We start from the raw sequence: 13,681 nt of genomic DNA on the forward strand, positions 1-13,681 counted from the left end.
TACTGCTGAACCAGATAAAGGGAAAATCATGTATATGAAAGAGGAAGACATAGTTTCAATATTTTTTGAAGAAACCTGAAGAAAATCTCAGAAAATACACTTATTATCCACTGTCTACAGCCATTCCAGCTATGAAATAGGAAAAAGTCATGAGAAGAATAAATTCAGAAATAAAAATATCATGAGATTAAATTGAGAAGTGGATGACCCAAGAAAAGACAAAAAAATAAAAATGTAGCAGCAAAGTGAAAATCCACAATGATGACTCTAAGGAAAGAATTGTTACTATGGGGCACCTGGGTGGCTCAGTGGGTTAAAGCCTCTGCCTTCGGCTCAGGTCGTGATCCCAGAGTCCTGGGATCGAGCCCCACATCGGGCTCTCTGCTCAGCAGGGAGCCTGCTTCCCTTTCTCTCTCTCTCTCTCTGCCTGCCTCTCTACTTGTGATCTCTGTCTGTCAAAAAAAAAAAAAAAAAAAAAAAAAAAAAAGAATTGTTACTATGAAGCATCAGAGTTGCAAAGACCAAATTTGAGAGACACTCTTAGATGCAGTACAAAAGGCTGAAGAGAAAAAATAATGACAAAGAATATGATCAATATGGAGAGAAAAGCTTCTTGATTCATTTTAAAAAATAACTGTGTACATGAGAACCATAAAATTGAACAGAGGAAATGATAATACCCAGTATTAAAGAAAGTAATCATAAGCTGAAAAAAGATCTGACCATCAAGATTGAAAAGCTCACCTTGCTCTAGGCAAAAATCAATGAAAAGAGAGCCACAAATTAGATATGTTTGACAAATATTTGGATTATAAGGGTAGAGAATAAAATTCATTGGCTTTAGAGTGAAAAAAAATTACTGAGGATAGAAGTTAGATTGGTCTCAGATATCCTCTCTTTATTTTTATTTTAGTTTGGATACCATTGGTTTATTAAAAAAGAGAGACTTGAAAATTATTTACATGAAAGATTTCACAACTTCACTGAAATAGTCAGGTTCACTTCATGCCATTTCAATAATGATTTATTTCAGTCTACATACTTCCTGAAAATGTCACTGTCTCTAAATAAGAAATAATGCATGCCATCTAGAACTACTTTGGTTCCTCCATATTCAGAGAGAACTTTATCTCCAACTTTCACACTAACTGGTTGAATTTCTCCACGCTTTCCTTTAGGGCCAGATCCACCAGCTTTTACTATTGTTGTTTGCAATACTTTTCCTTGAGATTTTTCTGGAAGCATAATGCTTCATTTGGTTACAGTTTTGGCTGCACCCCTTTCCACTAAATGTGGTCAAAGAGGGGAAGAAACATTCTAAATGCCTGTCCTGCCATGACTTTGGCTGATGCAATTCTTACACTACCCTGGAGCTGCCATGGCCACAAGGAGATTGCCCCACATTTGGTGGCCCCCCCATCTGATCGGAGACCCCAAGTTATAGGATAGGGTAACAAATTTGGCCTACAGAGTAAGAGAAAAGAATTAAAGGAGAGAAGTAAAGAAACATAAGACACAAAGATCATAAAATAAATTGAGAAAGACTTAAGATAAAAATTATGAAAATGTAAATGAATTTTAAACCCTTTTTTAAAGGTTAAATAATATGTAAGGTAAAATAACAAGTTTTAATCTCATAGTAACTTTGAGGAATCCATATAAAATGGTACACAAAGATTAAACATTAAAAATTGATAAAAGCATATTAAGTAAGTACAAAAGTGAAACCAAATATAAAAGGACTCAGGCATTAAGTACGACTGAATATAATTCAAGGAAACAAAATTAAATATGATAAAAGACTCCATTTACATTGTCATAGATGTTACAAGAATTTGGAATAATCATTAACCCTTTGTCCTGAATAATCAAACATCAACATATTAAGCAAAATATTCTAGGATTAATACACAGAAATAATTGTGGGAGACTTTACTATACCTCTTCATTTATTCATTTTTAAGATTTTATTATTTATTTGACAGAGAGGTAGAGTACAAGCAGGAGGAGCAACAGCAGGCAGAAGGGGAGGGAGAAACAGACCCCCTGCTGAGCAGGGAGTCCAATATAGGGCTCCATCCCAGGACTCTGGGACCATGACCTGAGCCGAAGGCAGACACTTAACCAACTGAGCCACCCGGGCACGCCTATACCTCTTTATTTTTTAAATTTAAAGTAGATAAAAATAAATGAAGGTAGAGTTTATACAGTGTAATTACTAAGGTTAAATAAGATTAAATCAAAATTCATAAGCAGCTATTGGAGACTGACTTTTCTATGTTTACCATTAACAAACTTATTGTATGCCAGGATATTTATGTGACTAGAAGAAAGTGCGAAAGGAAGAAATGAGGCAGATGTTGTTAGACAGGTAAGCAAGAATCTGGTCATTTATTGCCTGATATGTTGGGGTAGATAATTTGTATGTAATTTTAATTACAATGGAAGACAGAAAATGATTTCAGAGAGTTTTGAAACAATCTTAGTTAATTTTTATTTATTTATTTATTTTTTAGTTACTTCACGGCAATGAATTAAAGAGAACAAGCAGTAGTCTGAGGGATGAATAACTTGGTCTTATCTATTAGCAATGGCACTTAAATATGGAGGCCACTTTTATACAACCTTAGTTCAGAAGTGGCCTGATTCATAAACTATTTGGAGGTAGCAATAACTGAATTGGATGTGTAGTATAAAGAAGAGAGAAAAGCAAAATATCTTGCAAGACATTGGCTATAGTAACTCACTGAATAGTGTTGCCATTTATTGAGAATGAATTTCTTAAGATGAACAGGTTTTACTAAGAGGGAACAAAAGCATGGGAAATAAAGGATAGGTTTATATGTAATAAATTCAAGGTACATCTAGACTTCCAAGAGCAGACCAAGTAGGCAAATAAATATTCAAGTGGAATTCAGGGAAAAGTTTTGGGTATCATCAGCAGATACTTATAATCACAAGAATGGGTAAGCTTAGCGAGAAAGAAAGTCTAGCAAGAGGAGGAAAGTAAATGTAAAGACAAGTCTTGGAGCACTCCAGCATTAAGTTTGAGAAGTGGATGAGGCATCTAGCAAAGAAGGTTTAAGAATCATTAGAACAGCAAGAACAAATTAGATCTTTTTTTTTTTTTTTTTTTGGTCACTCAAGCTAAAAATATATGTATTTCAAGAAGAAGGACGAGTCACATATGTAAATGTTGCTGACAGGTACAAAGTAAGGGGAAGACTAAGAACTGACCATTGGATTTAGCAATGTATATGTTTAATAATCTTGATGTAAACGTGTTTGTTGGATTTATAGGAATAGAAGTCTAATTAGAACAGAGTTAGAATAATAGAGAGGAGAAAAAAGGTGACGTTGAGTATACATAACTCCTTTTAGAATGTTAGGTAATGTGATGGGAGTTAAAGTGGCTATGGAGTCATGGGCAGCATTTTCTTCAACTGAAAGGTATGACAGCATGTTTGAAAGCTTATGGAAATGATCCAGAGAGGAATGATCTGTTGAAATAGAGGAAGGAGGAGCTATTTTCAAGAAAGATTTCTCAGGTAAAATGAGTGCACAAATAGGAAGATTTTAATGGAATACTAGCTGTCTATCCATTGTCCCAGAAGGGAATTCAAAGTAATATGGGAACACATGAAGGTAAGTTTGGCAGTGGGAGAATGTGGATATTTTCTTCTGATAGGTTATTATTTTTTCTCCCATGAAATAAGTCCTTAGGGCATTGTTGAGGATAACAAATAGAAAGGATTAGCAGAAGCTTTAAAGGATTATTACTGAAGTTGTCACCTTTTAGAGTGGAGAAGTGAATTAAATAGAGATACTATTAGGATGTTAGTTACTCTCTAGGGCCCTCTTGAGGTTTGTAAGCTTATATTGAAAGTGAGGCTTAACAGCTTAGTTGCTTGTTATTTCATAGCCAAATTCAATTACTTTAGTGGAGACACAGTATAGATAAAGAACTGGTTATCTTTAAGGTTGGAAGTACAAATTTTGTAAGTGTGGTAGGCTGAATAACACCTCTGCCCCCAAAGATGTCCATGTCCTAATCTCTGGAACCTAAGAATGCTGCTCTATATGGCAAAAGGAATTTTGCACATATGATTAAACTAAAACGAGGATTTGCACAAATGAGATGGGGGGATTATTTTAGATTACCCAAATGTGCCTGATGTAATCACAGGATTCCTTATAAGAGAGAGTCAGGAGATCAGAGTGGGGAGAAGGCAATGTGAAGATGCAAGCAGAGGTTGGACTGATGCAGCTAGGAGCCAAGGAAACACATGTCTAGAAGCTGGAACAGGCAAAGAATGGATTTTCCCCTGGAACCTCCGGCAGGAATCAGCTCTACTTGATTTCAGACCTATGGCACCAGCTGTAGATTTCTGATCTCCAGAACTGTAAGAGAATAAATTTGTGTTGTTGTAGTCACTGAGTTTGTAGCAATTTGCTATTGGAGCAATAGGAAACTGATAAACGAAATGATTTCAGTGAAGGAAGAGAGGGGCAAGGGAGTTGAGGTATGCTGCACCAGAATGATCTTAATGATATCAAGGAGGGAAATAAGAACATGGGGCACTGATGAACATGGGGAGTGGTAAAGCATGTAGAAAAAACAAAACTAAAAAATACAGGAAGAGGAAAGAAAGGAAAAGAGAAAAGAAGAATAAGCTTACGTATTTTTCTTCAGGTATAGGTAAAAGATAAAGGATACCATTAAAATTAACACAGCAGGGGCACCTGGGTGGCTCCTGGATAAAAAAAAAAAAAGTGTGTGTCAATATCCTGAAGAACAATGTGAATCTAAACTGGCCACTCCTCTCTTTTAAGCTAATTGATGTGTTTATCTCAGGTTTTCCCATGAGAGATTTTATGGGATGGGTGGCTCCATCGGTTTCGTGTTTGATTCTTGGTTTCTGCTGAGGTCATGATCTCAGGGTTGTGAGATTGAGCCCCACATCAGGGTCTGTGCTCAGCATGAGTCTGCTTGAATTTGTCACCCTCCCTTTCTCTCTCTCTCACTAAAATAAATAAAATCTTTAAAAAAATTAAATAAGTAAAATAGACATATCAGAGAGTAAAAAGATAACAAAATAGAGGGCCGTGGGCATAAAGATAGAACACAAAAATATAAACATTTTTTTAATTATGAAAAGTGCTAAAAAACAGAAGACAAAGGATATATGCAACATAAAGAAGAAATAGCAAGTATAATACACATGATAATTATAACAAAATGTATGACGGGGTTAAACATCTTAATCATATATCGTATTCAAAATATACCAAAATACACCTAAAATAGTGATATGGAAGGCTAAACCTAAGAATGGACAAAGGCAATATTTTGTTTTATTAACCACAAGAAAGGGATTACAATCCTAATTTCAAAGTAGAATCCAAACCAAAAATTATTAAAGATCACATAAAGGGCACTATCTAATGCTAAAAGATATCATTTATAATGAGGGTAGAATAGTCACAAACACACCAATTCCCTTTAAAAAAGAGAAACTAGGGGAGTTGCAAAGATAAATGGGTAAATTATCAGTAAAAGGATTTCATTCACTACTCTCAAGATAAGACATTTTGATATACATGTATAAATTCTATGTGATTTCACAAATTTGGAATCCTGCAAGATCTTATCAATATATCAACTGTGAATTTTTATGATTACATTTTCTATTTGACATGCCAAATTAAGTTCACCATTTAGAGCTTTATTTGTGGTGGTATGTGTGTTTGTAACTTTAAACAGATACCTGATTTACCTGGGCCTGTTAATGGTGTAGGAAATGTCTATCAATCATCAAAATAAGGTAATTGATCTACATGTTGACTTTTGCCTCAAATAATTAAATTAAATTATTAATCCTGATTAATCTTAGTTTTCAGGTAGCATAAAATCTCTCATGGGAAAACCTGAGATAAACACATCAATTAGCTTAAAAGAGAGGAGTGGCCAGTTTAGATTCACATCGTTCTTCAGGATATTGACACACACATTTTTTTTTTATCCTTTGATCCTTTATTATTTTTTTTTATTAATTTTATTTTTTATAAACATATAATATATTTTTATCCCCAGGGGTACAGGTCTGTGAATCACCAGGTTTACACACTTCACAGCACTCACCATAGCACATACCCTCCCCAGTGTCCATAATCCCACCCCCCTCCCAACCCCCCTCCCCCCATCAACCCTCAGTTTGTTTTGTGAGATTAAGAGTCACTTATGGTTTGTCTCCCTCCCAATTCCATCTTGTTTCATTTACTCTTCTCCTACCACCTTAACCCACCATGTTGCATCTCCTCTCCCTCATATCAGGGAGATCATATGATAGTTGTCTTTCTCCGATTGACTTATTTTGCTAAGCATGATACCCTCTAGTTCCATCCACGTCGTCGCAAATGGCAAGATTTCATTTCTTTTGATGGCTGCATAGTATTCCATTGTGTATATATACCACATCTTCTTTATCCATTCGTCTGTTGATGGACATCTAGGTTCTTTCCATAGTTTGGCTATTGTAGACATTGCTGCTATAAACATTCGGGTGCACGTGCCCCTTCGGATCACTACGTTTGTATCTTTAGGGTAAATACCCAGCAGTGCAATTGCTGGGTCATAGGGTAGTTCTATTTTCAACATTTTGAGGAACCTCCATGCTGTTTTCCAGAGTGGTTGCACCAGCTTGCATTCCCACCGCAGTGTAGGAGGGTTCCCCTTTCTCCGCATCCTCACCAGCATCTGTCATTTCTGGACTTGTTCATTTTAGCCATTCTGACTGGTGTGAGGTGATATCTCATGGTGGTTTTGATTTGTATTTCCCTGATGCCGAGTGATGTGGAGCACTTTTTCATGTGTCTGTTGGCCATCTGGATGTCTTCTTTGCAGAAATGTCTGTTCATGTCTTCTGCCCATTTCTTGATTGGATTCTTTGTTCTTTGGGTGTTGAGTTTGCTAAGTTCTTTATAGATTCTGGACACTAGCCCTTTATCTGATATGTCATTTGCAAATATCTTCAAAGAAATGGAACAAATAATCCTAAAATTTATATGGAACCAGAAAAGACCTCGAATAGCCAAAGGAATATTGAAAAAGAAAGCCAAAGTTGGTGGCATCACAATTCCGGACTTCAAGCTCTATTACAAAGCTGTCATCATCAAGACAGCATGGTACTGGCACAAAAACAGACACATAGATCAATGGAACAGAATAGAAAGCCCAGAAATAGACCCTCAACTCTATGGTCAACTCATCTTCGACAAAGCAGGAAAGAATGTCCAATGGAAAAAAGACAGCCTCTTCAATAAATGGTGTTGGGAAAATTGGACAGCCACATGCAGAAAAATGAAATTGGATCATTTCCTTACACCACACACGAAAATAGACTCAAAGTGGATGAAGGATCTCAATGTGAGAAAGGAATCCATCAAAATCCTTGAGGAGAACACAGGCAACAACCTCTTTCGACCTCAGCCGCAGCAACATCTTCCTAGGAACATCTCCAAAGGCAAGGGAAGCAAGGGCAAAAATGAACTATTGGGATTTTATCAAGATCAAAAGCTTTTGCACAGCAAAGGAAACAGTGAACAAAACCAAAAGACAACTGACAGAATGGGAGAATATATTGACACACACATTTTTTAATAGCTCCTCACACTCCTCTTTCTATCCAACCTTGAATCATACTGTGCACTGATCCAAAATGACATTTCAAAGTCTTTTGCTCCACCAGTACCCTTCTCTCTGCCATGTCTGATGCTTACAAGAAATACTGTCAGACATTCTGAGAACTATCTATCACAGGCAGTCACATGAATGCAGAATCAGATAATTTAAATCATGTACATGCTGAACAAAAAGTAATCCATTTGGGGAATGGGAGGTTAAAAAAAAAAAGTCACCCCAGTTCTGATAATGTCCATAGAGGTAATTCCTACATTTTCCTATTGGATGAAATAATATATAGATACTTACAAAGACTTTATTCTTTCCTAGTCATACAGAAAAATTAAGTTATTCTGAATGATAATTTTAAGGCAACAGTACTATGATAGAATCCTCCAAAACATAAAAATTGGACAAGAGGGGCTCCTGGGTGGCTCAGTGGGTTAAGCCTCTGCCTTCGGCTCAGGTCATGATCCCAGTGTTCTGGGATCAAGCCCCGCATCAGGCTCTTTGCTTAGCGGGGAGCCTGCTTCCTCCTCTATCTCTGCCTGCCTCTCTGCCTGCTTGTGATCTCTGTCTGTCAAATAAATAAATAAAATCTTAAAAAAAATTTGGACAAGAGACCACTTTATTCATCTTTAAGGGATTTCTCATGAACATTTCCAGAATAATTTCAGGTTATATAGAAATGAAACTATATTTTGACACGTGTATTGTTATTCTCTTTATAATCCCATTTATGACCTTTTTCAACAGTGAAAAAGATCACTAAACTACCTTTCTTTTTTCTTCTTTTATTTCTCTCTTGCTTTGGCCATTTTTTTCATTAATTTTCTCTCCCTTTCTCCCTGCAGTTGACTGTATCTAATCAGACCCTGTTTCTCTAACTGTATGTCTTCTTTATCCCACTTAATTGGTCTCTGAGCAAGTGCTATGTATTTGTGCTTCTGTGCTCCAGCTTCCTTAGTTCCCTATACCTGGGTACCTTTATCTACTCCTATTTTTGATATTATAAATTCTCACAATCTCTCAGATCCCATCTTCTTTTAAAGCAACTGTAGCTAATGATTATCTCTCCCCCATCTACCCTCCTAAGGTACTCATTTCCTACTTTTTTTTATGGATGGTTTCTTTTGTTTCTTATTGTTTTATATCAGTTCATTTTCTGTCCCCAAATAGAGAAATGGGGCAATTTTGTATGTATTCTCAAAAGTTGGATTAAATGTTCAGTAGATTTTTTTTTTAATGTCATGATGCCCAGTAGTAATTCTGCCATAGTGCCATAAGTGAAATATAGCTATGGTAATTAATCTTATGGCATAATTTTAATAGAATCCAAGATATCATTGATCTCTGACTTGAGGAAAAAGACTGGTTAATCAGCATTCTCTCTGTCTCTTTTTTAAAGATTTTATTTATGTATTTGTAGATAGAGAGCACAAGCAGGAGGAACAGCAGAGGGAGAGGTAGAAGGCGGCTCCTGGTTAAGCAAGGAGCTCAATGAAGGACTCAATCCCAGGACCCTGGGATCATGACCTGAGCTGAAGGCAGATGCTTAACTGACTGAGCCACCCAGGAGTCCCTGGTTAAGTAGTATTTTTAAAAAAATGTATGACAAAGAAATCTGTCTACAGCATGCTTCTGATATTTGAGAACTATTGTGTCTCTAGGGAAAGAAAAATTAACCAATTCATACAAAAATGAAAAAAAATTTCTTTATTTTTTCCTTGCTGGATACATTCATTTCTTGGAACAGTTTCTCAATATTCCAATACACCTTCCAGGGGCACTGAAATTAAATCTTCAATATGCTGGTCAACTGTTAAGCCCTACCTAACATAAACATAGAACAACACGTGATGCAATTGATGGTATTATAAAGTCATAGCTGGGATACTCTGGAATGATATAGATCAGTAAAAATTTTGAGTTTACAAACAAAAAATAGTTTTATCTGCCTATAGGCCATCTATATATGTACTGTTAAGATTATTGAGTTGGAGAGGAGGCTAAAGAGAAGACATAGTGATTGTGTGAATCACTTTTATTTTGTTTGTTTCTTTGTTTTTGCTATTCTTAGTTTGCCATTCTTCTTTGGATTGTGTTATGAAAGACTGGCCACACCTTTGCTGTTCAGGCACTTCCACTGTGCTCACAGTGTAGCTGCCATAGGTTCACATCTAGAGAAGCAGTAGCTGCATTATTTGACTATTCATCCCATTGCCTATTGTGTTATTCTAGTGAAGGGTACTTTATTTTCTTCTGAGGGGGAGAAAAGAAGCAGAAGCTACTTCTTACTGTCCCAAGTCAAGATTCCTTTTCCTGCCACATATTTAGATATTAGATTCTGTAATATTTATGATGCTACTTTGTAACATGACTGTAATCATCCCAACTGTATAAGATTAAAAAAAAACCCACTATTATGCAAAAAACAATAAATATACATAAATATTAGTTACAATCTATTTATCTAATAAATACTGTGCTAGAAGTTATGACAAAATTAACAATCTAGCATGGGTGTTAGGGAAAAGTGTAAAGAAGTAACACTTATTCAAGGTAAAATATGTGTCCCACAGAAGAGATACAGCAATTAGTACTTAAACTACAGTTGTAATAGTAAGAACTGAAAGAAACTGGTGGCTTTTCTAAAGGGCAGATTGAGAAAGGAGATGAGTCAAACTGCTAAGAGAGTAGATCTTAAATGTTCTCACCACACACACACACACACACACACACACACACACACGCGCACACACACATGCACACACCACAAATGCTGATTATGGGAGGTAATGGAAGTGTTAACTAACTGTATTATGGTAGTTATTTTAGAATACATACATTACCAAATCATCACATTGTATACCTTCAAATTATACAGTGTTACCTGTCAATTATAGCTCAATAAAACTGGAAAAAAAATTTGGAAGAAAAAGCAAATGGTGATACTATTAGAAAGTTCTGTTTGAACAGGTATTTCCCCCAAGAATATTTATAGATACCAAATCAGCTCTTGAAATGCTTAGTGTCCTTAGTCATTAAGAAATGCAAGCTAAAACCACAATGAGATAGTAATATCTCTGTATTAGAATGGCAATAACAAACAAACCAAAATGACACACCAATCTACCCATAAAGATTCAGAGCAACTGGAATTCACACACAATGCTGGTGGGAGAAAAATTATACAGCCTTTAGAAATTATACAGCCACTATAGAAAACAGTTTGCAGTTTGGTAGTTTCTTATAAGGTTAAACATACATTTACATTCATTGCAACCCAGCAGTTCTATTCTTAAGTATTTGCTTAAGTGAAATGTTAACCTCCATTCCCCCCAAAACCTGTATGTGAATGTTTGTGTAAGTTTTATTTGTAGTAACTGTAGTGGAGTCTTTTGGGTTTTCCACATATAGTGTCATATCATCTGCGAAGAGTGATAGTTTGACTTCTTCTTTGCCGATTTGAATGCCTTTAATTTCCTTTGTTGCCTGATTGCTGAGGCTAGGACTTCTAGTACTATGTTGAATAGCAGTGGTGATAATGGACATCCCTGCCTTGTTCCTGACCTTAGCGGAAAAGCTTTCAGTTTTTCTCCATTGAGAATGATATTTGCAGTGGGTTTTTCATAGATGGCTTTGGTAATATTGAGGTGTGCCCTCTATCCCTACACTTTGAAGAGTTTTGATCAGGAAGGGATGCTGTACTTTGTCAAATGCTTTTTCAGCATCTACTGAGAGTATCATATGGTTCTTGTTCTTTTTTTTATTAATGTGTTGTATCACATTGATTGATTTGCGGATGTTGAACCAGCCTTGCAGCCCTGGAATAAATCCCACTTGGTCGTGGTGAATAATCCTTTTAATGTACTGTTGAATCCCATTGGCTAGTATTTTGGTGAGAATTTTTGCATCTGTGTTCATCAAGGATATTGGTCTGTAGTTCTCTTTTTTGATGGGATCCTTGTCTGGTTTTGGGATCAAGGTGATGCTGGCCTCATAAAATGAGTTTGGAAGTTTTCCTTCCATTTCTATTTTTTTGGAACAGTTTCAGGAGAATAGGAATTAGTTCTTCTTTAAATGTTTGGTAGAATTCCCCCGGGAAGCCGTCTGGCCCTGGGCTTTTGTTTGTTTGGAGATTTTTGATGACTGTTTCAATCTCCTTACTGGCTATGGGTCTGTTCAGGTTTTCTATTTCTTCCTGGTTCAGTTGTGGTAGTTTATATGTCTCTAGGAATGCATCCATTTCTTCCAGATTGTCAAATTTGTTGGCGTAGAGTTGCTCATAGTATGTTCTTATAATTGTCTGTATTTCTTTGGTGTTCATTGTGATCTCTCCTCTTTCATTCATGATTTTATTGATTTGGGTCCTTTCTCTTTTCTTTTTGATAAGTCTGGCCAGGGGTTTATCAATCTTATTAATTCTTTCAAAGAACCAGCTCCTAGTTTCGTTGATTTGTTCTATTGTTTTTTTGGTTTCTATTTCATTGATTTCTGCTCTGATCTTTATGATTTCTCTTCTCCTGCTGGGTTTAGGGCTTCTTTCTTGTTCTTTCTCCAGCTCCTTTAGGTGTAGGGTTAGGTTGTGTACCTGAGACCTTTCTTGTTTCTTGAGAAAGGCTTGTACCGCTATATATTTTCCTCTCAGGACTGCCTTTGTTGTGTCCCACAGATTTTGAACCGTTGTGTTTTCATTATCATTTGTTTCCATGAATTTTTTCAATTCTTCTTTAATTTCCTGGTTGACCCATTCATTCTTTAGAAGGATGCTGTTTAGTCTCCATGGATTTGGGTTCTTTCCAAATTTCCTCTTGTGATTGAGTTCTAGCTTCAGAGCATTGTGGTCTGAAAATATGCAGGGAATGATTCCAATCTTTTGATAACGGTTGAGACCTGATTTAGGACCAAGATGTGATCTATTCTGGAGAATGTTCCATGTGCACTAGAGAAGAATGTGTATTCTGTTGCTTTGGGATGAAAAGTTCTGAATATATCTGTGATGTCCATCTGGTCCAGTATGTCATTTAAGGCCTTTATTTCCTTGTTGATCTTTTGCTTGGATGATCTGTCCATTTCAGTGAGGGGAGTGGTAAAGTCCCCTACTATTATTGTATTATTGTCGATGTGTTTCTTTGATTTTGTTATTAATTGGTTTATATGGTTGGCTGCTCCCACGTTAGGGGCATAGATATTTAAAATTGTTAGATCTTCTTGTTGGACAGTTCCTTTGAGTATGATATAGTGTCCTTCCTCATCCCTTATTATAGTCTTTGGCTTAAAATCTAATTGATCTGATATAAGGATTGCCACTCCTGCTTTCTTCTGATGTCCATTAGCATGGTAAATTCTTTTCCACCCCCTCACTTTAAATCTGGAGCTGTCTTCGGGTTTAAGATGAGTTTCTTGTAGGCAACATATAGATGGGTTTTGTTTTTTTTATCCATTCTGATTCCCTGTGTCTTTTATTGGAGCATTTAGCCCATTTACATTCAGGGCAACTATTGAGAGATATGAATTTAGTGCCATTGTATTGCCTGTAAGGTGACTGTTATTGTATATTGTCTCTGTTTCTTTCTGATCTACTACTTTTAGGGTCTCTCTTTGCTTAGAGGACCCCTTTCAGTATTTCCCGTAGAGCTGGTTTGGTGTTTGCAAATTCTTTCAGTTTTTGTTTGTCCTGGAAGCTTTTAATCTCTCCTTCTATTTTCAATGATAGCCTAGCTGGATATAGTATTCTTGGCTGCATGTTTTTCTCATTTAGTGCTCTGAATATATCATGCCAGCTCTTTCTGGCCTGCCAGGTCTCTGTGGATAAGTCTGCTGCCAATCTAATATTTTTACCATTGTACGTTACAGACTTCTTTTCCCGGGCTGCTCTCAGGATTTTCTCTTTGTCACTAAGACTTGTAAATTTTACTATTAGGTGACGGGCTGTGGACCTATTCTTATTGATTTTGAGGGGGGTTCTCTGAACCTCCTGGATTTTGATGCTTGTTC

General features: G+C 36.3%; 1 pseudogene; it reads right to left on the reverse strand.

Moving 5' to 3' along the window:
- Positions 1 to 1,029: 1,029 nt before the first annotated feature.
- LOC125105583 (10 kDa heat shock protein, mitochondrial-like) lies at positions 1,030 to 1,337 on the reverse strand (annotated as a pseudogene).
- Between the last annotated feature and the right edge of the window lie 12,344 nt (positions 1,338 to 13,681).

This window comes from Lutra lutra, chromosome 7 (assembly GCF_902655055.1).
Source record: "Lutra lutra chromosome 7, mLutLut1.2, whole genome shotgun sequence".
NCBI lineage: Eukaryota > Metazoa > Chordata > Mammalia > Carnivora > Mustelidae > Lutra > Lutra lutra.